We start from the raw sequence: 25,073 nt of genomic DNA, 5'->3' as shown, positions 1-25,073 counted from the left end.
TAGCTAACTGTCCCAATGATAGTAGCCACTCAGTCAAAGTAGTGGAACCCACCTTTAATAGTAGACTCATCCACAACAGTGTACACCAAGGATTGGTCTGTGGACTTCTACTTTTGAGATATATGTATCTGTGGAACAGGGCAATATTTCCATCAGGGGCTGTGAAGGCGCAGTTGTGACTGCCTGTAGGTGGGGATGTCAGTCCCACCATATCCATATGGAGGCTCATGGGACTCTGATTCCCAAACACCCTCCCTGTCCAAGGAGTTTACCCCCATATGTGTCATACACCACCCATGTCTGCTGTCCTGTCTGTCTTTTTAACCTACCTCCCCAGACTTACCTAAAATCCTTCCCCAGCATCCCACTCTCTCCTTAATGAAGAAAAAAAAAGGCATCTATCCCCCAAAAAATTATTGCCTCATACATTGCACAAGTGTCCACTGGAAACATGTAATCTGGTTCAATTGGCTTGACAACATGTCTGTTGTCCTCCCCCCCTCTCTTTGGGGTTTGAGTGTCTAAATTCACCTCCAGATTCCGTACAAATGCACAGCTGTTGCTGTATAAAAATGGACAGCTTTGGACCTTCCCTAGACCCATCCTGCACATCCCCAGCTACCTTTCATATTGTTTTTTTCCCACTGGGTGCCCCTTTCTGACCACTTTCCTATCACCCCTTTTTCTTTTCTTTTAAAGGAATTAGCATGGGTATAAGTGGGAGTAAGCAAGCGTAAGCAAGTTTGCACAATGCTACGTGAAGTCAAAATGGATTAAGCATCTTTACTTATTAGTGTCACGCAAACCCACTTAAAGCCACTTAAAACTACTTTAATCACTCTGTCTCCATCAGCCACTGTTCTGCCTAGCAACAAAATGATCAGCGCTGCCAAGTCTCCAACCCAGGACCCTGTACACTACAGTCAGAGCAATGTACCACTACACCATTTGAGCTGAAGGAACATCAGATGTTTTTTCAAACATATCATGCAGTAGAGTCATTCAACAGTAGAGAAAAAGTTCTGTGGAATCACTCAGGTTTTGTATATATAAATATACATATATATATGTAATATATATGAAAAATGTATTAAAAAATAAATATATATAGCTAACTAGATATATATATATATATATATATATATATATATATATATATATATATACATACATACATACACATGCTCATAACATGTAGTGCGCTCATATCTCAGAACCATACCGCTCAACCTGTTAGTGCAAGAAATCTGGGCAAAGGCTGTAAAAATGGGGGGACAATGGGCCACAACTAGGGACATCTTTCAAATATTTTCCTCAGAAATGTAGAAAGTTGCTCGAGTAACAGGGTCTATTTCAGCATACATGTTTGAAAGGATATGAGGTCTGGAACTAAAAATATGTCATCATTTACTGACAGACATCCTCAGATCATCACAATGATTTACCAGAGAAATTAGAATAAATTGTGGAACAGAGACAAAATTGAGCAACAATTTGGCCAGTTGAGAGGTATGTTCAGAACCTCTTAGTGCAATGAATCTGGACCAAGCCTGACAAAGTGGGGGGAGAAAGCCGTGAAAATAGGGACATATCTGAAATACTTGACTAGATAAGCTGAGACAGTTGGTACAGTAACACAGTCTGTTCTAACATATACTGACTGAAATAGCACAACTCCCAGACTCAATTGTTTCTCAGTAGGTAGTGCCTGAAATCCTCATATCATTCCACTGATTTGTCAGACATACACAGGACTTATGTGGACCACACCAAAGATATGATCCAGACAACTGGACATCCTATGAATATCTGGACATAACATGGCATTAGGGAAAGTACACTGAGCTGCTTAGCATGTCAACAAGCACCGTCGAAACTACAGTCAGACTGACACAACACTACCCTCATGTCAGCTATGGGGAATTACACATGCATCTGCAAAAATATCAGGTATGTTACAATAGTGAAAAACAGTCACTGGTGTGAGCCTGCATACCCACAACCAATTTCACCACAGTCACAGTGACATACTGGTATGCCAAATAAACAGTAGAGTGTAATGACTGTGTGAACATAAGTATCATGTTTGACACTCACACACTATCCCTACATAAACTGCCCCAAGTCACAGTGTAGTCTGACTCCTGCGGTGGTACAGAACATGTCTCAGTCTGCCCCTACAAACACATACAGCTGATAGACCACCAAAATGTGGAACAGATGCACAGTCAGATAGGAAAAGAGCCATGACACTTACATGTACCCCCGCTACACATACACAGACCCCTCAACTATACAGATTCCCACAGAATGTCCAGGATCTGTCCTCATATATATGGCCCCTTCCTCATAACATGTCTGGCATTCTGCTACATCACTGAGATGATATCAAGAAGGAAGGCACTAACTAATGATATGCTATACCTATCAACCTCTTACTGCATGACATCTGGACAAAGCTTGACATAATTGGGGGACAGAGGGCCAAACAGAGGGGCATAATTGGAATATTGCTGTTATAAACTGAGAATGTTGCTGGGGTTACAGGGTTTGTTGTAACATATCTTAACTGAGGGACATAAAGTCAAGAACACTTATGGAAGTTAGCATTTACTGACTGCAATACCCAGGGTATGCTACTGATTTGTCAAGGGCAACAACTGTTGGAGGAACAGACCAAACATAAGAGGCATACCTCTGGCAATTCTGAAGATAGCCCTAAAGTTGAGAGTTATGTCAACCATACAAAACTGTTAGACTGAGACCCATGCAGAATATCCAAGTCCATACAAACCCTGTTAAACTAGCATGAATCCAAATGTATAACAGCAATACTCACATTTTGTCCCTAAGTCTGGGACCTTATCCCCCATTTTGTTGGGCTGTCTCCACATGTTTTGTTGTAAGAGGTATTTCCAACTACCCTCTGTGATGCTGTTGTTCACACACTTCCATGATGTCCCCATCACAGGCAATGGAAAGGGGTAATGCCCACATGGAGTACTCAATTATAGTAGTGTGTTGCCATGCCATTGGTTATAGGAATAACAACACAGCTGTTCTGCATGCAGTTAGCAAGTGTGGGACACAATTGGTTCACAGGCTATCACCAGCGCATGAGCATTACCTACAAAAGGCAAGCTGCTCCCTATGCAAAACAGGTCTATACCTCTACATGGGTAGACAGAGAGAAAGACACACACACACACACACACACACACACACACACACACACACACACACACACACACACACACACACACACACACACAGGAATTGGAATCCAAACCAACAATACTTGGGAAAAAAGGTATGCCAAACAAGTAAGCATGTAATGGAATGCAGTAGGGGGTATTCAATAATGGAATATAAGATGTTAATCAAATATGTCTCAACAAGACCTGCTGTACTGATATATTGCTGATCAGCACCTATGGCCATAGTATATGGGTCTGTCTGCAGTGACATGGATCACAGCTCATGCCCCTGAGTCACCCCAGGAAGGAATGGCTCACATATGACTACTACTGGAGTGTCTGTTGAACAATACTGACTGTGACACTGCTAGGCCAGCTACTGGAATGTCTTAGATATCCATATGTTACTTATGAATCACCTATGGTATACATGTTTTTCTCACAAATGTGAGAGACCTATCCAGGGTATTTGCATAGTAAAATACTGTTGCAAACATGAGTATTGAACTGCATGTAATATATGGAGGTCATACTATTCAACTGTCCAGTGTTATGCACACAGACCATTTATGTCCCTCATATTTGTAGACATTTACTCATAGAGTTGTGTTATGTCTGGCAAATCAATGACAAATCTGTGAAGACTGACATTGGAACATGCCAGCATACATACAAGTGTCGGACATTCTCCAGGGTATTTCTGTGAATGCAAAGACTACTGTGCTATCAAATGACTTAAATGTGTTACAGCAATATTAAGAAAGTGTCACTAATTTTGGGCCATTGCCCCCCCCCCCCTGTATGTGTGGTGTCCTCCAGATGTCCTGCTGCAACAAGTTGAGAGGTGTAACTGAGCAGCAAGAGTATAAATACAGTGTTCCATACTGACATAGAACAGAAATGTATATCAGGTATTACCAGTGCACATGTATGTATGAGTAGGTGTACATGGAAGCCTCATAACAACAGACATGGGATGCAAAACACCAGGTAAGTAAGTTGTACATGTTGTACATGTGTGCAGTCTTAGTTTCTGTGAATCCAACAGACATAAATTTCTACAGCTACTGTTTGTTGCATTGCCCTGACGCAGACATAGGTACTAGAATAAGTATGATTATTAGGGTGAAATGGGAGAGGTGTCCAAGTGTGTTATGACCTTGTGTCCATGCCTACTACAAACAGCTATATGAGCACCTACATAGCTGTATGGACTCAGAAATACCTTACTCATAAAACCTGCCTCCACCAAGGTACAGTAATCCCCTTTGCTGGACAGCAGAAATACACAGACCACATAATTGGTCACCATATTGGCTATACAGGGCAAAGTAGGAGCAGGCACCAACTTGGAAGCAAGTCAACCTTTATCTGAACAAGCATATAAAGTCACAGGTGAATTACTGTGAGGCTAACTATGAATACAAATCAGACAAATCCACCAAGGCCAATCACAAGGCTGTCTTCACATATGTCTTCAACTTCAGAGGCAACAACCCATCCCCACCCTGTAATGGTGGTCAATCACATCCCATGCACACACACCATTGCTATAGCCAATGTGCTGCAGATGGGTTAAGGGCAAGCATCATCCCCCTGTCCCACCATCAGTGTAGGTGGATATGCATAGCACCCACACCCCTCCTGTCATCATCAGGGAGCAGGTGCATACTGCCTAATCAAAGCCAACAAAAGTAAGTCTCCATGTGTGTGACCTGATAACATTCCTGTCTGCATCATGCATGAACTCAGGCATATGCTCCTAGCTCCATTACACACTGTATGTAAGCAAAGCCTGAGCAGCATTGACATCCTATCTGCAAGGAAGATGGCCACTGTCATCCCTCTACACAAAGCTGAATGATGAATGGTGGATTATGCAATGTACTGATCCTCATTGGGGGGAACATGACACATCAGGACCAGGAGTGCAATGCAGGTTCATACTCTGCTGATAGATGACAGGGGTATAATGAGGTTGTAAGTGGTGGCTAATGACAGTCAGTGTTGATGTGCAGGTTCTGTAAATAACTTTGACCAATGTATGAGGACCTGTGATGTGTTTCCCTGTTTATGTCTTCCACGTGGCATGCAGCAGCAAAGACAACCACCATATTCTGCAGCTGAAAATGCAGCCATCATGGATGACATCATCCAGCACAGCGAGGTGATGTTTGGCCATGGCCAACACAATCTGCAGGAGTGGACCTCCCTGCGGGATGACCTTGTCCACAGAGTTAACAACTTGGGCCACTATGGATGCACATACAATCAGGTCAGGCATCGAGCAACTGACCTGATACGTCGTGCCCGACAAAGGGCTGCTGCCGTAGCCAGAGACAGTATCACTACAGGTGGGGGTCCTGCCCTACAGGCCCCACTTATGGAAACAGAAGAGCTCCTTGCCAACCTTCAGGCAGCCCCCACATACCAGCCAAGCCAAGAAACACAAGTCATGGAGGAGGGTGTCACCCAGGCAACAGGCAACAAGTGTCCAGGTAAGGCCCCAGTGCACATCAATTGAACACTGTAGCAGTCATACTGGATTCTATGGAGTATCTAGATGCATATTCCAGGTCAAACTGCATTTGTGGGTGGGGTTTTCTAATGCACACAAGTGCACATCTATGATGAAGGACAGCAAATTATGTACTATCAGAGCTTGTACTGTACATGTGCAGAAACATAGCATTCATCTTGTACCAATGCCAAATGTCTGTCTTCTGACAATACCTCTCCCCCACAACTACATACTGTGGTCTGGATGTGACACAGCAGCCTGAATCTGGTGAGTATGGGATTGTCCTGTTGTGGCTCAACAGTACACTAGGCATGTTAGGGTCATCCATGTTACCATGCACACAACTGTTACTCTCAGCCATATTGCAATATGTGCATGCCCATTTGTGGTGGGGTTAACTGCATTGCATTACAGTGGTCACCACAGGAGCCTATTTGCAGGAGATGTAACATATCTGTAGCATACCTCACAACCTGTCATTGCAAGAAATATGGACAAAGACTGACAAAATGGGGGGACAAAGGCCCAAAACTAGAAACATATTTTAAAAATTAGTCTTATACAGTGCACATAAAAGGTGTACACACCCCTGTTAAATGCCAGGTATTTGTGATATACAAACATGAGATCACTATAAAACATTCCCAAACTCTTCCAGCCTTTAATGCGACCTATAACCTGTGCAATTCAATTGTAAAACAAACAGATCTGTTAGGAGAACAATTATGACAAGTAAAAAAACATACAATATGGTACATGCATAAGTGTGCATGGGATGAAGTTAATACTGTGTTGAAGCAGCTTTAGATATAAATACAGCATTATGTCTTCTTGGGTACACACCTGCCATCAATTATAGAGACTCTTTGATTAACACCAAATAACTGTCAGCTATTCTACTAGGATTTTCCTGACATTTAACCAGTTGCCTGCTACAGCAACAGCCATGGTTCACATAGAGCTTACAAAGCATCAAAGGGTAGCCATTGTCGAAAGGCTTCAGCCCAGAGAAGGGTACAAAAAAATTTCCACAGCATTGCATATACCATGGAACACAGTGATGACAGTCATCAAAAGGTGCTAAAAAATGGGACATAAGTGACATTGCAAAGAAGTTGAAAACCACTCCAAATGTGTTAAAAGGCAAGGCCCAAACAGGTCAGGGAGGCTGCCAGGAGACCTACAGCAACACTAAAGGAGTTGCGGGAATCTCTGGCAGGTACTGGTTGTGTACTACATGTGACAACAATCTCACATATTCTTCACGTCTGGCCTATGGTGTAGAGTTGGAAAATGGAAGCCTTTTCTCACACAGAACAACATCCAGGTCTGACTAAATTCTCAAGAACAATACATCAGATCTCCCAAAAGCATTTGGGAAAATGTGTTATGTGTAATGAGACCATGGTTGCACTGTTTGGCCACAATTCCAAAAGGTTTGTTTGGTGCAATAACAACACTATGCATCACCAAAAGAGCACCATCCCCACAGTGAAGCATGATGATGGCAGTTTCCTGCTTTGGGGTTGCTGTTCATAAGCTGGAAGTGGGCGTTTAGCCAAGGTGGATGGGGATTATGAACAGTTCCAAATACCAGTTCATTTTTGGCCAAAATCTTCAGGTGTCTTCTAGAAAGCTGTAGACAGAGAGGGATTTCATCTTTCCACACAATGATCAAAAACATACATCCATATCTGAAAAAGAATGGCTTCATCAATTATCAGCATTTTGGAATGGCCCAACCAGAGTCCACACCTTCATCCAATAGAAAATCTGTGGAGTACCCTGAAGTAGGCTATGTACAAGAGATGCCCTCACAATCTGATAGAGTTGGGGGCTTTGTGCAAAGGAATGTGTGCAAATATTGCTAAGTCTAGATGTGCCATGCTGATAGCCACCTTCCCAAGAGGACTGATTACTGTAATTAAATCAAAACATGCTTTAACAAAGCATTACTTTAAGGGTGTGCACACTCATGCAACTAACTTATTGTACATATTTCATTTTCTATATGTTAGCCCTAACTGATGTGTTTGTTCTTCAATTGGATTGCACAGGTTATAGGTCACATTAAAGGTGGGAAACATTATGACATGATTTATGTGGTCTCATGTTATATATCAGAAGAACCTGGCATGTTAATAGGGGTGTGCATATTTATCACATCCACTGTAAGCTTAGAAGGTTGTTAGATTAACCAGTTTTGTTTCTAACATACAGTTACTGTAGGTGTTGAAGTGTGAAACTCAAATCATGTAATTAATTAGTGACACCAGTCCTCAGATCATCCCAGTAATGTGTCAGACAAACACAGGATTTATGAGGAACAGACCAAAAATATGAGACACACATCTAGACATTCAGCAAATCTCTGTACAGTTGAGAAGTATGTTCTGTAGGAGTTGGCACTGTGCTATACAGGTGAACAGCAATAATGTGTACATGGCTGCAGTGTGTGCTAAGTGAAGGCATATCCGCTACTAACACTTATCACATATCCCAGAGGTATATATTAGTAGTAACATTAAGTGGAAAGGGCTGCATTGCATGATGTTGAGGGCCTGTCCAGAGTGTGTATGTTGTGGTTTGACTGTGTTGTTAATGTCACCAGTTGGCTATTGTGAGGTCTATATAATGCCTTTGTGTTACCTCACAATAGCCAACTGTTGTGAATGTTACCAGTTGGCTATTGTAAGGTCTGTGTAATGCCTTTGTGCTACCTCACTTGCATGTGTCTGTGTGTGTGTACATGTGTGTGTGTGTGTGTGTGTGTGTGTGTGTGTGTGTGTGTGTGTGTGTGTGTGTGTGTACCAGTAGACCTTATAGTATAGTGCAGATATTAATTTACATATGGTGTCTTCCCCTCACAGGTGGACATGGTGGTCATGGTCCCTCCCACTCAGAATCTGATGTCAGTGTCTCTGCAGTCTCTGACAATGATGGTGATCATAGTAGGGTTGTCAGGGGCTGAATCTGTTCCATCAGTTGGCATCCCACAGTCATCCACAATGTCCCTGCACACTGTCACAATGCCCACACATACTTCGTCTCCAGCAACTACAGATAATGGACAGTTGGCAGGTGGTGCCATGGAACAGGCTAGTGTGGTGACTATGGCAAGTGTGAGTGTAGTCACTAGCAATAGCCAGAGTCCAATTGAGATCCCACACAGTTGGATGGACAGGGATGTTTGAAAGAGAACTGCTGCCCATCAAACCGCTGTTGCAAGTGCCACAGCAGGGGTCATCAGACGCATGTTTCGGGCTGTCATGGATGCACAGGCATGTAGTGAATGAAACACCAGACAAATGCTCAGGGTCTTGGATGCAACTCTTCCTGGCTTACATGGTGACATACATGACTTTGTGTAAGCCACACATCAAAATACTGAAGTCATGAATAAATGGTGAAGTGAGACCTTGACAATCCTCAACCATTGCATGTCTGTGCTACAGCATGTGGTGGAAGATGGGCATTGGCCATGTAGATGTAAGTCAGAACCAACATCAGCTGAGAGTCTACGGGGCCGTACACCTTCACACTCCTGTAGTGGCAGTACCACCAGCACTACTGAATGGGAGGCTGCTGTCCACACCCCAACAGAGCAGGCCATCGGCACATGGTCCTGGGCAGTCCTGTCAGGGACATGGATCCAACAGACAACAGTCACCATTCAGAAGCAGTACTGCACCTGGCCTTTGGCCTGGTGGTGCCAGTGAGACCCCCTAGCAGGACCAGTTCACATGTCCGTGGCTGGAGATGGTGAACTGTACACCCTGCCATGTATGGTCCACAGCTGTCCAACATACCCCTGTGTAGGATAGCCTCATGGTGTGACTGTGTGCATACATGCACACACATCACAACCAGGTCACTTCCAGACACACACACATCACCTCTGCATGGTCCATTCATAGAACACCCCTCCAAACACACACACATGATGTTAACTGTATGGCCGAGCCTAGGCTTCTTGCAAACCAACACAACACTCTGTGCATATGATGATACCTGTGCCATATCCCTGACATCCATAACACTGATGCAGGGACATGCTAATATGGTTCTGATGCACGGGGTGAATTAAGTACAGTTTAGTCATGTAATGCTGTGTAAGGTGCTGTCAGCTTGCATTTGTACATGGGTACACTTCAGAGTGGGTACACCTTTTCAGCATGATGCATTACTGGTGTTAGTAACTCTGACTGAATGTAGTCTCACATGCTGTATTCTATTTGTGTTCTAGTTGTCTGTGCATCAGCAGGAGGTGTCTTTGAAGAAATTGGCAACGAGGAGTATGGCAGACTGGTAACACATCGAGTGTGTCAAAGCCGAGGTACACCTGTATATTTACATATTTACCAGGTCTGTGCAACAGTCATTGCATGTGCCACAGTGCTAATAGGGCTGAGGGGTGTATACAGGTAAGTCCATGGTGGTTGATGTCAGCAGGCCTTGTGAAGTGGACAATGGTAAGTGTAGTGGGTGGAACACAGCTCAGATTGGTAAAACCCACACCCCCTGAAGATATTGTGTTTCCCAAACACACAGAGAATACTGTCCCCACACACACAGTTTCACGCTCACACACACACACACACACACACTCACACACACACACACACACACACACACACACACACACACACACACACACACACACACACACACACACACACACACACACACACACACACACACACACACACACACACACACAAACACACACACACACACACACACACACACAGGATCACAGTTGCCGGTGTTGCCTTTGGAACTCCTACCCATCTAGTTAGTGGTACTATAGTGTTATGCACAGAACTAATAGTGTGATGATTGTTCCAAGGTACCTGTAAAGTGAATAACATCACATGTCCTTGTGAGGTATGGCAATGGGGTGTGTACTGAGTCTGGAAGACTCATTATACTGTCACCTATGAGTATACACACTCACAAACACTGCTATACATATCAATGCACACACAATTGCCAGTAATGACATTAGCAGCCCTGCCTGTCATGTTATTTATTCCATACTGTTACAAAACTGTTGCACACAGGATGGGGCTTATAGGGCTGAAGAATATCCACAGATACCTCTACGGTGAATGTGAACAGTGGTCATTGTAAAGTGGACCTTGGGACATGTACTGGGAGTACCATGACCTAAAACTGTAAAACCCACTCCCTCAATGGATATATCGCTCACTCAGACGCATACACAAGATATGGTTCTCACACACACATGCACACGCACACACACACACACACACACACACACACACACACACACACACACACACACACACACACACACACACACACACACACACACACACACACTTGCCAGGACTGTGATTAGAACCCCTACCTATCTAGTTATTGATAATACAGTGTTATGCATTTATTGCATGTGCCACGGAGCTTATAGTGTGAAGAGTGTCCCACAGTTCTTCTAAGGTGAACAACATCACCCCCCGCCTTATAAAGTATGGCAATGAGCAGTGTACTAGGAGAGTGAAGCCTCAAAATGCTGTATCCTACAAATATACACACTTAGAAACACATTTGTCAGGACTCAGATTAGAGCCCCTATGTATGTAGTCATTGGTACTATAATGTTATACAGTTAACACAAACACCACAGAGCTTATAGAGTGAGGAGTGTCCCAAGGTATCTGTATAGTGAATAACATCACCATCCCTTGTAAAGTATGGCAATGGTAGGTGTATTGGTTGAGAAGGGCCTCAAACTACCCCCCCCCACGTTTGCACACTCACAAAGACTTTTATACACACTGATGCACACACACACACATTTGCCAATACTGAGATCCATGGGTTCATAGCTTCATAGGTGTGTACTAGGCAAATGGCCATGGAGCCTTTACAAGCCTAGCCCATGGGAATACCCTGGCATCGTGCCACCTAAGGATAGACCCCAGTGTGTCTAACGAGTATAACCACTGGAGTGATCCCCAGGGTGGGATTTCTATTCCCCATTCACTCATCCATATTTCTCTTGAAGAGGGCCGGTGACAAGCTCTGCTTGACATGCATGTGAAGTCTATTTCATATTGTGGGCAGTTTCCGGGTTGTGAACCTGTTTGTCCAGCAATTTCTGCTGATTGTGGAAATGGAATTGAGGTCTCTGGGGCATGTGGTTTGGATGGATTGGTTTCTTCAGATGCAGCATTCCTGACAGACCTGAGTCAGACATGGCTGTGTAAGTCAGGCAGGGATTGCCTCTAAGTGGCCAATATGAGACAGAGAATAGTTGGAGTTATTGGAGTCTGTCCATATAGGGCAAGTGTTTAAGGCCTAGAGGATACTCTTTGTAAGGTACTTTTGCAGCCTCTCCAGTTGTTGGAGGTGTCCAGTGAGGTACATGCCAAATGGGTCATTGTACTAATTTATTGGCCTAATGAGGGGAGAGTACATAGGTTCATAGGTAGGTACTGAGCTATTGGCCCTGGGGCCTATACAAGCCCAGCCAAAAAGGTACCCTGGATTTTGCCACCCAAGAAAATTATTTTCCTGTGCAACTCTCGAGCAGAGCCGCAGAGGTGATCCCTGGGGTGAATTTCCTATTTCCCATCCAGTCATCAAGATTTTTCTTGAAGAGTGCTAATGAGGAGCTTTGTTTGATATAGATAGGTAGTATGGGAAGTCTCTGGGACAGGAATCTATCTCTCCGGCATGTTCTGTTTATTGTGGTGACAAGGTTTAGGCCCCTAGAGTGTGTAGCTCGAAGGGATTGGGATTTCTTTAAGTGGAGCATGTCCAACAGCTCTGGGTTTGATATAGCTTTGTATGTTAGGCAGAGATCACCTCTGAGTAGGCGATATGCGACGGAGTAAAGCTGGAGTTTTTTGAGACGGTCTGCGTAGGGCATCTGTTTGAGGCCGGTAATCCTCTTTGTGAGGTATTTCTGTGGACTTTCCAGTTGTTGTAGATGTCTTGTGAGGTACATACCAAAAGGGGCGTTGTACTCTATAATGGGTCTAATGAGTGATGAGTAGAGGGGAACAATGACCTCTTTTTTCTGGATGAGAAACCTTTTGTGATGAGGTGTGCCACATAGAAGGATTTCCTGACTACTGTGGGAATGTGATTATCAAAGGAGAGACTACTGTCCACCTGTGTCCCAAGGTCTCTTATCACACTTTCAGTGTTAAGTATACTACCGCCTATGTTGTAGTTCATAGGTACAGAGCTTTTACCAAAGGGGATGACAATGCACTTTTTGGCATTGAGCTTGAGGCCATGGCTTTGACACCAGGCATCTGTCTCAGTGAGGCCCTTTTGTAGGATGTCCACATCATTAGGAGTTTTGATTATGGCTCCTAGTTTGCAGTAATCTGCAAACTTCATTAGCCATAGACTTTCTGTGTTAGTCTGTACTTCAGAGAAGTAGATACCAAACAGGAGAGGACCCAGGACTGAACCCTGTGGTACTCCACTTGTCACTGGTCTGAAGTCGGATTTGGAGTCTGCTACTTTCACAGTGTGGGTTCTGTCAGTGAGCCAGTTGGCAACCCATCTTGTGACATAGGGATTTATACCTAGTTTAGTGAGTTTATCTATAATTCCAGAGTGGGGGATGGTGTCAAAAGCCTTGGCAAGATCTAGATAGGCTGTGTGAACCACCTTACCCTTGTCTACAGCTTTGGTGACTGCTTCAAAGAAGTCTATCAGGTTTAGGAGACATGATCTGACTTTTACAAACCCAAACTGGGTGGGATCCAGAGTTTGGAGATTACCAATGTCTTTGTTTATAAGTTCCATGATGATACGTTCCATTGCCTTGCAGACCAGGCTCATCAGGCTAATGGGGTGGTAGTTCCCAGGGTCCGTGGTGGCTCCCCCCTTGCAGAGTGGGATAGCTGTTGCTGTGCGCCATTAAGCAGGCACGAAGCCTGAGGTGAGGTTATGATTGAACATGGTACTTAGGTGGGGTGCCAGTTCGTTCTGTAGTTCATGTAGAACAAAGCCTGGGATGTTGTCTGGTCCCATGGATGCTGCGTTCTTGGCTTTGGAGAGTGTGGTTTTTACCTGTGCAGCCGTGATTACAGAAACTTTGCATTATTCCGGTATAGAGATGGGCTCTTTAGGGTGTGAGAGGGGAGTAAAGTTAGCACTGAACCTATCTGGCAGGATGTTGGCAATATCAGTTGGGTCTGTATATTTAGTGCCATTGTTCTGTAACTCAGAGCAGATCTGAGTGTTGCCATTGAGATTCTTGACATAGCTATAGAATGCTTTATGGTTGTCTTTAGAATCAGTGTCAATTTTGTTTTCGTAACTAGCTTTGGAGGATTTTTTCAGGGATCGCTGCTTCTTACTGAGGCTGACCAGGGAGCTCCTCCACTCGTGGGATTTTACTCTTTTTTGCAAGAGTTGCTTCCTTCTGTTGTACAGTTTGTTTATGGCAGGGGACCACCAGATTGGCTTCCTTTTCTTGGAGGATAGCATCTTGGTTCTCTTTGGGATAGCACGATCCATGTACTTATGTAAGTGCTTATAAAGTGCAATTGTGTAGGATTCAGTAGTCATAACTGTATTGTCCATCTGCATGGGTATCATGAAGTTCACCACTTCTGTCTTAAGAAGCATGAAGTTGGCTTTGGAGAAATTTTTTACCATGGTTTCCTTAACATGGGAGAAGGCAGGATGTGGATATCTGGGGTAATTAGCTTATGATCGGATCGGACCAATGAGGTGTTGACTTCAGGTGTGGAACACCGGTCACTCATATTGGTAATGACTAAATCTAGGATATTGTTGCCCCTGGTGGGGGTGTGGTTAAGTTGACGCAGGGCATTGGAGTTTATGAATTCCAGAAAGCGTTGAGTGAAGGAGTTGGTACATGAGTAGTTTTCCCAGTTAATGGTGGGGTAGTTGAAATCGCCCATTATTAGGGTGTTTGGTTGAACATTAATATTTTCCAGTACATCAAGAAAAGAGGAGTGGGAATCCTGGGGCATGGTGGGTGATCTGTAGCAAGCTACAATTTGGATTGCAGTTTTGCCCAGAGTTAGTTTAACTTGGATAACCTTGGCTGCATTATATTGAGCAACTAGCCTAGCGGTGTGGATATCCTTGATGAATATGGACACACCTTCGCCTTTGGTGTTCCGGTCCAGGTTACATGGCCGAAAAGTGTGGTATGAGTTATAGCCTGGTAGTGCACGGGTGCTCTCTGGAGTCTTGAACCAGGTCTCAGTCACTGCACAGATATCAATGTTCTCCATTTGAAGGAGTGCCTCGAGTGAGTGCATTTTGAGATTTAGACTTCTAGCATTGAGTAGCATCACCCTCAGTCTTTGCTTGCCTGTTCCTGTTGCTGTGGTGAATTTGTCATTTGAACCTTGCCTATAAAAGGCACTATAGGGGCGGCAAGAACCTTAGCCAGTATCTGGAATCCCAGGGGTGACAGTTGCAGGCCATCTCTGGCAAAGCATCATGGTCTGTCGACCATGTCATCCCAGGCAGACAGATACTGGATCCCTTTAGAATGGCACCAGAAGCTTAGCCAATTGTTGAAGTCAATCATTTTGTTCTTGTACTGCGGCATCATTCTGGGTAAGGGCAGAATGCTACTCAGGGCTAGGGTCATACCTGCCTGGGCTACAAGATCGGAGAGCTCTTCCATGTCTCTTTTCATGTAGTCCAGGGAGGTACATCTCAGGTCGTTCACACCAACATGGACAATGACAGAGTCATATTTGTACTTGTTGTGGAGTGACCTGAGTGTGTGGGTTATGTGGCGGATCCTGGCACCCGACAGGCAGCTGACAGTAACCTTCTCCTTGTTTAGCCTGGTGAGTGGGACATCAGTGTGCCTGACTATAGGGTTGCCTATGACTAGTGTGTTGGGTACGTTCTTTTGCCTTATTGGCTGTGGTTGAGTGTCACACTGAGTCTGCGGGCTCTGTGTCATTTGGGTTGTGTTGGGGAGTGGAGGTTGCTTGCATTTCTGCTTTGGAGGTCTCTGTTGCTTGAGCAGATTATTATTAAGACCCTCCACAAATGTTTTTGTGTTTCTATGTGTGGAGTTTGGTGGTGTAGATTTAGTGAGACTATATGATGAGTGTGGTGTGGTGCAAGTGTTTACCTTCTCCTCTTGACTGTCAAGTTCAGTCTTAATTAGAGAGAGGTTTACCTCCAGTTTGGCTAGATAAGTGCATCTCTCACAGGTTGTAGTGTTGGATGGTAGGAGCAGAGGGTTGTCTGTGTACATGAGGCAATTTCTACATTCTTACAGGGAGACAATGACCTCTTATTTCCTGAATACAATACCCTTAGTTAGGAGATATGACACATAGAAGGTCTTTCTGAACACAGTGGCACTGTGGTGGTCAACAGAGAGCTTACTGTCAACCTGTGTTCCCAATTCTCTTATAACAACATCAGTGTTCAGTGGACTGCCATTAATGTAGTAATTCATGGGAACCGTGTTGTTCCCAATGGGGATGGTGTCATATTTTCTAGCACTGAGCTCTGACACCAGTCATAGGTCTTAGTGAAGCCTCTGTGCAGGATATCAACATCACATGTGGAGGTAATAACAGCACCCACCTTACAGTCATCTGCGAACATTGTCAGCCAGAGTCCCTTCATGTTGGGCTGGAATTCAAAGGTGTAGATCCCGAACATGAGGGAACCCAGGACCAAATCCTGTGGGACTGCACTCATGACTGTTCAGCAGTCTGACATGGAGTCCACTGCTTTCACACTGTGGGTTCTATCCGTGAGCCAGTTTGCAAGCCACCTAGTGATATAGGAGTTGATGCCTAGCTGAGTGCGTTAGTCTATGATTCCTGAGTGGGAATTGTTTCCAAGGATTATAAGGGCCACCTATCTTGTTATTTATTCCATACTGTTACATAATTATTGCACATGGTACAGAGCTTATAAGGCTGCAGAGTGTCTACAGCTACCTCTACAGTGAATGACAAGAGTAGGCCTTGAAATGTGGATATTAGAATGTGTACTGTGTGGGCGACAGCAGAAAATTGCAAAACCCACCCCCCCAATGGATATGGTATATACATACACACACACACACACACACACACACACACACACACACACACACACATATATATGTGCCAGGACTGAGATTAGAACCCCTACCCATCTAGTTACTGCTACTACAGTGTTATGCATTTATCACATGCGCCACAGAGGTTATAGGATGAAGGTTGTACCAAGGTACTTCTAAGGTGAGGAACATCACTGGCCCTAGTAAAGTCTGGCAATGAGTAATGTACTGGGTGAGAGAGGCCACAAAATACTTTTACCTATAGATATACACACTTATACACACAAATTTGCCAGAACTGAGATTAAAACCCCCACCTAACTAGTTATTTGTACTATACTATTACACAATTATTGTGCATGCCACAGCACTTATAGAGCTGATAGCCACCCAGAGGTACTTCTTAGGTGACTGACATCAACAGAACTGCTAAAGTAGGGCAATGACAAGTTACTGGATGTGAATGGGCTCAAAATCGTTAACCTACGAACACACACACACACACACACACACACACACACACACACACACACACACACACACACACACACAACTTTTTACATTTGCCAGGACTGAAATCAGAACCCCTACATAACTAGTTATTTGTATTATACTGTTACGCAGTTATCACATGTGGCACAGAGTTTATAGGGCTGAGGGCTGGCCAAAGGTATTTCTAAAGTGACTGACATCAGCAGGACTGCTAAAGTCGGACAATGGGAAGTGTACTGAGTGTGAATGGGCTCAAAACCTTTAACCTACAGACACACGCAGACAAATGCACACACTTTTACATTTGCCATGACTGAGATTAGAACCCCTACCTAAATATTTATTTGTACTACAGTGTTATGCAGTTATCACACACACCACAGAGATTATAGTGCAGCTTCCAGTCCAACAGTACTTCCACAGTGAATGACATCAGCAGATCTTGTGAAGTAGGGTAATGGGAAGTGTACTAGATGGGAATGTACTAAATAATGACCTGTCCAGCTTTCCGGCAGTAATGGATATTGACATCTTGACATTGTGTACATCTCCCACCGTAGGTGTAGCTGACATGCAAAATAGATGACACTGCATTTCATGGAACATGGTCCTGTCTATCACAGTACTGTACCCAGGTCAGTAGGACACAACAGCCATGAGAAGTTGCTGGCCACATCCTGACAAGTATTCCCCACATGTATACATAGCTCATTGACCCCTGCATATTGTGGACATGCAACAAGTTGTTATGTTGATTGGGACAGCCCTGGCAATGTGTGCTTTACTGCTATTACCCTACAAACTTACATGTTACTGCATTTCTATGTGAATATGGGTGTGGGGGGCACACCTGTTAACAGTACACATTTGCACAGACTGTGCTGATATTGGCTTCACATTTTGGTTTCATTTAGCATAGTATTGTGCCCTGTCTTGGAGAATAGAGGCATATCACTAGAGACCACAGGTTAGATTGTAATGCCATACAATTGAGTTTCAGACTTCTTACCCTTCAGAGAGTCTTATTGCAAATTAAGGGCCTGCTGTGATATCACCGTGTAAGTCTGTAGGGGGTATTCCATAATTGTAGCCATTTGTGTGCCTTTGCCAGACATTCCTTTAGAGTTTTCTATGGCTGACTTGCTGTGTGTGTCTGACAGTGAATATGGGATCCCCACAGTGACATCCATGCATGTGACCTATGGCCCCCACTTAGTTGGCCCCCCACATATACTGCAGTGGGATTTGTCATCTTAAATGATACTCCATATTGTGGGGAAGTCAGTATTGCGTAGACTTTCTCTGGTGTCCCACATAGCTGTCAGTTGTCTGCTGCCCTCCCAGTAGGCCACCTCATTCCCTTGCATGCATGCAGTATTTCCATAGATATGCTATCAAAACAGTAATCCATTCATTTATTGTTAAGAAGACTGACTTACCTTGTGCCTGCAGCAGTTGTGAGGATGGTGCTTGAGGGCTGCTTATGTTTGATGCACACAGTATACTGCCTATACATGGTAAGTTACAGGTAATCTGATGTGTGTGTCATCCATTTTACTGTGTATGTGAGTCAAAGAAAGGTGTCAGTCCCTGGGTCCCTACAGTGTCAGTGTGTCTGCTATGTGTTGCCTCTTTGCCAAGACCTGGGCATATTGGGCATGCCTTCGCCTGCCTATGGAAGCAGGCTCAGGGGCTTCTTCTTCTGAGTCCCTCTGTGCTTGTGGGGACCTTGGCAATGGTGGGGGGCTGTGTGGCCCTTCTCTGTGCTGTTCCTGCTACAGCTGTTTCTGCAGGATCATATTGTGCAGCATGGCACATTCTATGAACATATGTGCACATGTGGCTGGAGAGTACTGCAAGGCTTCACCAGATTTGTCAAGGCAGTGGAACCTTGACTTCAGCATACCAAACACATGCTCTATTATGAGCCTGGTTTGTGAGTGTGCCTCATTATGGTGTTCTTGTGTGGGTGTGTGTGCATTTCTGATGGGTGCCATTATCCACGGCTCCAGTGCATAGCCAGCATCCCCCACCAGATTGGCTTATGGGATGTCCCCACTGGCAAATGACTGGTACATCTGTGATGAATGCCAGATGTGGGAGTCATGATAGCTTCCAGGGCTGCCAGCACACACATTCATGATAATGCCCTGGGCATTGCACACAACCTGACAGTTGATGGAGGGGAAGCCCTTGTGGTTTATGTAGACCCTACCCTGTTCACTGGATGGTGCTTTGATGTGGATGCGTGTGCAGTCTATCGCACCCAGTACTTCCAGGTATTCTGCTACACAGTGGAAGAGATGCATATTGTTGGTCCTCTCCTCACAGGTGTTGGGGAAGTAAATGTGCTCACTGACATGTGATAGCATGGCATTCAGGAAATGGTGGAGTACTCTGGATGGAGATGCCTGTGTGACTCCATGATGTCCCCAGTAGGTCTTTGGAAAGTACTTGTAGCTAGTATTCTTAAGGCTACACATACCATGATATCCATTAGGATGGGTTCCCCTCTGTTGGCTCTGGGTCTGAGTTGAGGCTGGCACGGCTTGAGGATTTGCTGCAGTATGTCTCTGTCCACACTGTAGCACTCTACTACCTCCAGATCATGTAGTCCCTGTCAAGTTACCCTGGGTCTAAACACTCTTTTCCTCCTCCTCGGTCTGTAGTGGTTGTTAGTATTATCCTTGTCACCACCCTCAGCCTCTAGCACATACCGATGGATCAAAGCAATGGCAGCCCCTAACATGTTTTCGGTTAAAATTCCTTCCATGCCTAAAGATTATAATACATGCTTTTATTTGAGCTGTCATGCCTCCATTTTGATTTTTGTAGAAATGTATTTGGCTAGTAGCTGTATACATTTCTGCATATAATACTATTCCTGCACAGATGCCTGCCTGCTTTCTGAATTGCCAGCAAATGAGGTAATTAGCATTATTCAGTGGTGTCTGTGCAAGAATAGTGCTACCAGGCTCATGCATGTCCCCAGGCTTGTTTACTGGATTGCACTGCAGTCATATTTTGTGCAGTAAAGCTTAGACTATTCTTGCACTCCATGTAAGCGTTACTGAATCCCAGGCAGTGTTTTACACAATGACAAATATATATGCCCAAAACACAACCAATGTAGCATGATGTTTCCCAGATTAATCAAAACAATCCCTAGACTATCAATAAGAGGTCATGACTGAATGGCATGTGTGAAGAAAAGAGCAATGTCAGCCTGGTGGTGTCCGGGCAAACAGAGTTTGAGATGTTCTTGGTTAATAATACAGTTAAATAGTAAAGATATAGAAAATATTGTGAGCTTCCTTGCAGCATTTGCATGACAAACTCTATGTGCAGGGTATTAAAAATTGTAGATTTTATTAAACACTGGATCTTTAGAAGTCTTCATTTTAACTACAATTTTCTTGCCTGTTTCAGATGGTCACTGCTTAAATGTAAGAAATCATCCTAACCTAAATCCAATACCCCTCAACACCATTGCTAATAAACAATAGCCTTGTCAAAAGAAGGACTGTTATGCTTTGTTCTCACGTTCTTCCTTCTTAATACTATCAAAAATTATGTCCTGAGTGCATTGCTTTCAAGTGATTACAACAGGGAGTATCAGAGGAATAATAAAGAGGTGCTACAAACACTTGGAACTGACCAACACCTGTTTGCTGCAATAAATAGGTGCTAAATAATGAAAAAATGCAGATCTGAGTTCCCACTCTGGATGCCTATTTGTGTTTAACAATATATGAGGCTAACATTTGTATAGCACAGAATGTTTTCTTTTTATCCTGCCTTTTTTTTTTTCTATTTTTCTCTTTTATTGATACCCACCCCTGTCAATTACTAATAACTATAGAGTACAGAACATATGCTTGCCAACTTCTCTACACAAGTAGTGATAGATGGTAACTAAGCCCCATACAATATAATTATTTATACAAAACAGATCGATAATTTCTTGGTCACTGAAGTTATGGAATGTTACCTGCTGTTGCTACCATTTAGATCACCGCTTGATACTACCTCACACACCAAAGTAGGAAGTGTCATAACAAACAGATACAAGATGCTGTTACCTGAATGATCCTGCAATTCTAAGCACCTTTGCTGTCTGCAGCTCTGACATGTTTAGGGTACTTTGCTCTTTCTTAGTCTGGCATACGCTGGTGCACAACTTCACCAAATATCACTATGAATTGTGACTGCGTTCTTACTGCATACGTTTGCATGTTGTTATGGCCTCTTTTCCATACCCACCTTTATTGAAATGTCATTCTGCTGTCATTTGTTTTATTTTACTTTTCCTTTATTTATATTTTGGTTAATGGAATAGTGCACTGATCATATAATCATATAATGAGCAACTGCAGCCTTGGCCTGGGTTATAGTAATAAATTAACAACAATAGAAGTAAGAATAATAGACAGGAATAGAATAAATAATGTATGGGTATCAATATATAAGCACAGAAAATATGTACAAAGAAATTTTGAAAGTGTAATGATAATAAGAGGTAGAAACAAATAGCTGCATCTTCAGAATTACAACACTGAGGTCACAACAAATGGTCAAAATGGGACTCCCCCAGTGGGGGATTAGGGCAAAGAAGCTGCTGCACTTGTTGTTTAGGGAAGGTGCAAAGAGATTGCAGCAAGGCTGGCCCCCATCAGTGAAAAATCATTTCTGCCACTTTCAAGTTGCGAGATCACTCATGAGGTAGAAGAATGGACCTGCTCAGTTTGTCTGCTATCATGTTAGATTTACCTGGAATGTGCATTGCTATCAGAAACCATTTGGTGGAAATCACCTATTATCACTCTCTGAGGGCTTTTCAATACAGGGAGTAAGATCTGGTTCCTCCTTGTTTGTTGATGTACCAAACCACTGACATATTGTCTGTCTTGATCGCAGTTTTCCAGAAAGGGAGATAGTCCAGGAAGGCCTGCAATGCAAGAGCACTGCTCTCACTTCCAGAACATTGATATGCATGTTGGCCTTTTGGGGCTACCAAGTGTCTTGGACAGTCTTCCTCAGGAAGTGCCCCCCATACCCAATCTGGAAGGCATCTATGGTCCCTTTAGCCTTGGGTTGAGGGACAATTGAGTGACAGCCTTGTAAAACCTGATCTGACTGAATCCTCCAACAAAGGTATCATTTACATGCTTGAGTGATTCTTATCTGAGCTGACATATGCTGGTAAAGCATTGACCATTGTGTTGCTAACATCCGTTGAAGAATTCTCATGTGAAATCTTGCTAGAGGAACTAGAACTATAGCCACCAACATTGAGCCCAAGGTTTTAAGGATCAATTGTGCTGAGACAGTGGTACTGCATATTATCTTTCTAACCTGGAATCTTATAGTTTGCACTCTTGATAGAGGAAGGGAAGCTGTCACTGAAATAGTGTTGTAGAGGACTCCTATAAATTCCAATGTCTGAGTCAGTTCTAAATGAGATCTGTTATAATTTATTGTGATTCTGAGATGGGAGCAAGTTTGGAGTACCTGATCTCAGGCTTTTATTAGTATATGTTTGGTCTACGCAGTAATGAGCCAGTCATACAAATATGGAAACATCCAGAATCCCTGCAATCTCAAGTGAACTGCTACTACTGCCATGCATTTGGTGAACACCCTGGGGGTTATGGTGAGACCAAAAGGCAGTGCTCTGAATTGGTAATGAATGATTCTAAGCCAGAACCATAAAAACTGTCTGGATTGTCTGTTCATTTTTATGTGATAGTACACATCTTGAAGGTCTGTCAAGCACATCCACTCATCCTTGCCCATAAAGGGCAGAATGGACTGAACCATGGCCGTCAGAAACTTTGAATGTCGTCCTGACTTGTTCAAGCTGCTGAGATCCAAAATCGGTCTCCAGTCCCCTGTTTTCTTTGGCACTAAAAAGAATCTTGAGTAAGTTCTGGATTCTATCTGGTCTGTTGGGACCGGTTTACCTTTATAATGCCGATCACGTTATAGTCGACCCCGCTTCCACGAATACCAAACTGCGACTTTTCAAAACGTCGAACACCAAATTTCCAAATGGCAAAATCTCGCCCCCTTTTTGACCCATGTTAGCACTGGTGTGGAGGTGTGGCATGGTCGGAAATGTTGAATTCGAAGTTTTTTCAAAATTCGAAAGTTTTCACAGTTCTGGTTTCACGGAAACAGTTTGGTGATGTGGCCGGTCGATTATATGTGATCGACAGTATGAAAATAAACAATTGGGCCCTCTTGGATGACTCTTTTTTCTAGCAGCTTTTGTATTTATAGCGCTGCAGCTTTTCTCTGACTGGGTGGAACACTGGGAAATTTGAATATAGATGGAGGTGGAAGGGAAAAGGGAATTACATAACCTCTGGAAATAATCCTCTGCACCCACATATCTTTTGTGATGTCTATCCAGGCTCTCTGGTGCAGGAATAAACAACTCCCAGTTGCCTCCAGAGGGGGGAAATCAGGCATCCAGTCAGGAGCACTGGTACTGTCTGTCAAAGAAGAATCTCTAGACCCTTTATTCTGTGGGCCTCCTCTGCCAAGTGGGTGGTGTCTTCCATTTGAGTTCCTCCCTCTGCCTCTGGAGTTACTATCTCCACTTGGATCTTGGAAAGGACCCTGGAACTTCTTGAATCATATTTTCCAACCTCCTCATTGGTTCCTGGGGAAGGTCCTTTGAGGAGCCAAAAAAATATACTTCCACTCCAGAGAGGGTATTTCCATCCTGCTCACACTTGGAGATTGTGTCCCTCACTTTGGTGCCAAATAAGGAGGTTTTGTCAAAAGAAGCACTGACAAAAGAGGACTTGAAGGGTTCTGCAAAGCCACACAAGCACATTCAGGCATGCCTCCTAATGGAAATGCCTGAACCCACCACCCTTGAGGTTCCTTCACCTGCATGAGAGATAAGCCTCATGGATGAATTTGAGATGGACTGAAGGGTTGCCAACTGTTAGACCACAGAAGCCTGAGTCTCAGCAGAGGTGATCCCAAAAAGAGATTTTGAGAGATCCTTAATCAAGCTCCTCTGAAGTCTCATAAAGTGTGCAAAGTAGGTCAGCGACCTGAGGGAAAAAGTTGCCGAAGCATATACATGCTTCCCAAACCTGTCCAAAGCCCTAGACTCCCTGTTAGGGGATGGACAGAGGAACTTTGCTCTGCTAGTTTATTCTTGTTGGCCACCAGCAATAGTAAAAGTAGACTACACTAAAGTGTAAAACTGATAAAGAAAGAAAGAATGAAAGAAAGAAAGAAAGAAAGAAAGGGAAGACCTACAAACAATGGTAAGTAGAATTACACAAAGTATCTGTGTAAACATAATGGGAGGTAAAGAGAAAAAATATAGTGAATGAATCATAGAATTAAGGAATAAAGAATTACTACTAGAGAAATATCAGAAAATTCTTAATTTGTCTCCCACTGGGAAAAAAAACACTTGAGAGCTCAAAGTGACCATATTCAAACATGAAAGCAACAAATGACATGTGGAATTTGTTAAGGGTTGGTGCATTATGGGTAAGGGAGGAGATTGAGAGGTTTTTGTGGCCACTAGCTAAAATAATGGCCAAGTTGGATCCGGATTCAAACCCAACTGTTGAGGAATGAATGAAAATTGACAACAACAGATCTATATATTACCCTTATGAGAATAACTGGGATCATACTGTAGATAATTTGAGGGGACACATGCATGGGATAAAGTATTTAAGAATTGCCTCTGTCCATTAGTAGTACAGGGGGCAGTTCTGGGGGTAAATTTTCTTTTTCCCATCCATAGATACAAATTGCGCTTGAAGATGGACGGGTA

The sequence above is a fragment of the Protopterus annectens genome, chromosome 2.part0, assembly GCF_019279795.1.
Source record: "Protopterus annectens isolate FY-2018-M chromosome 2.part0, PAN1.0, whole genome shotgun sequence".
NCBI lineage: Eukaryota > Metazoa > Chordata > Ceratodontiformes > Protopteridae > Protopterus > Protopterus annectens.
Note: the sequence above shows the minus strand (reverse complement) of the source record.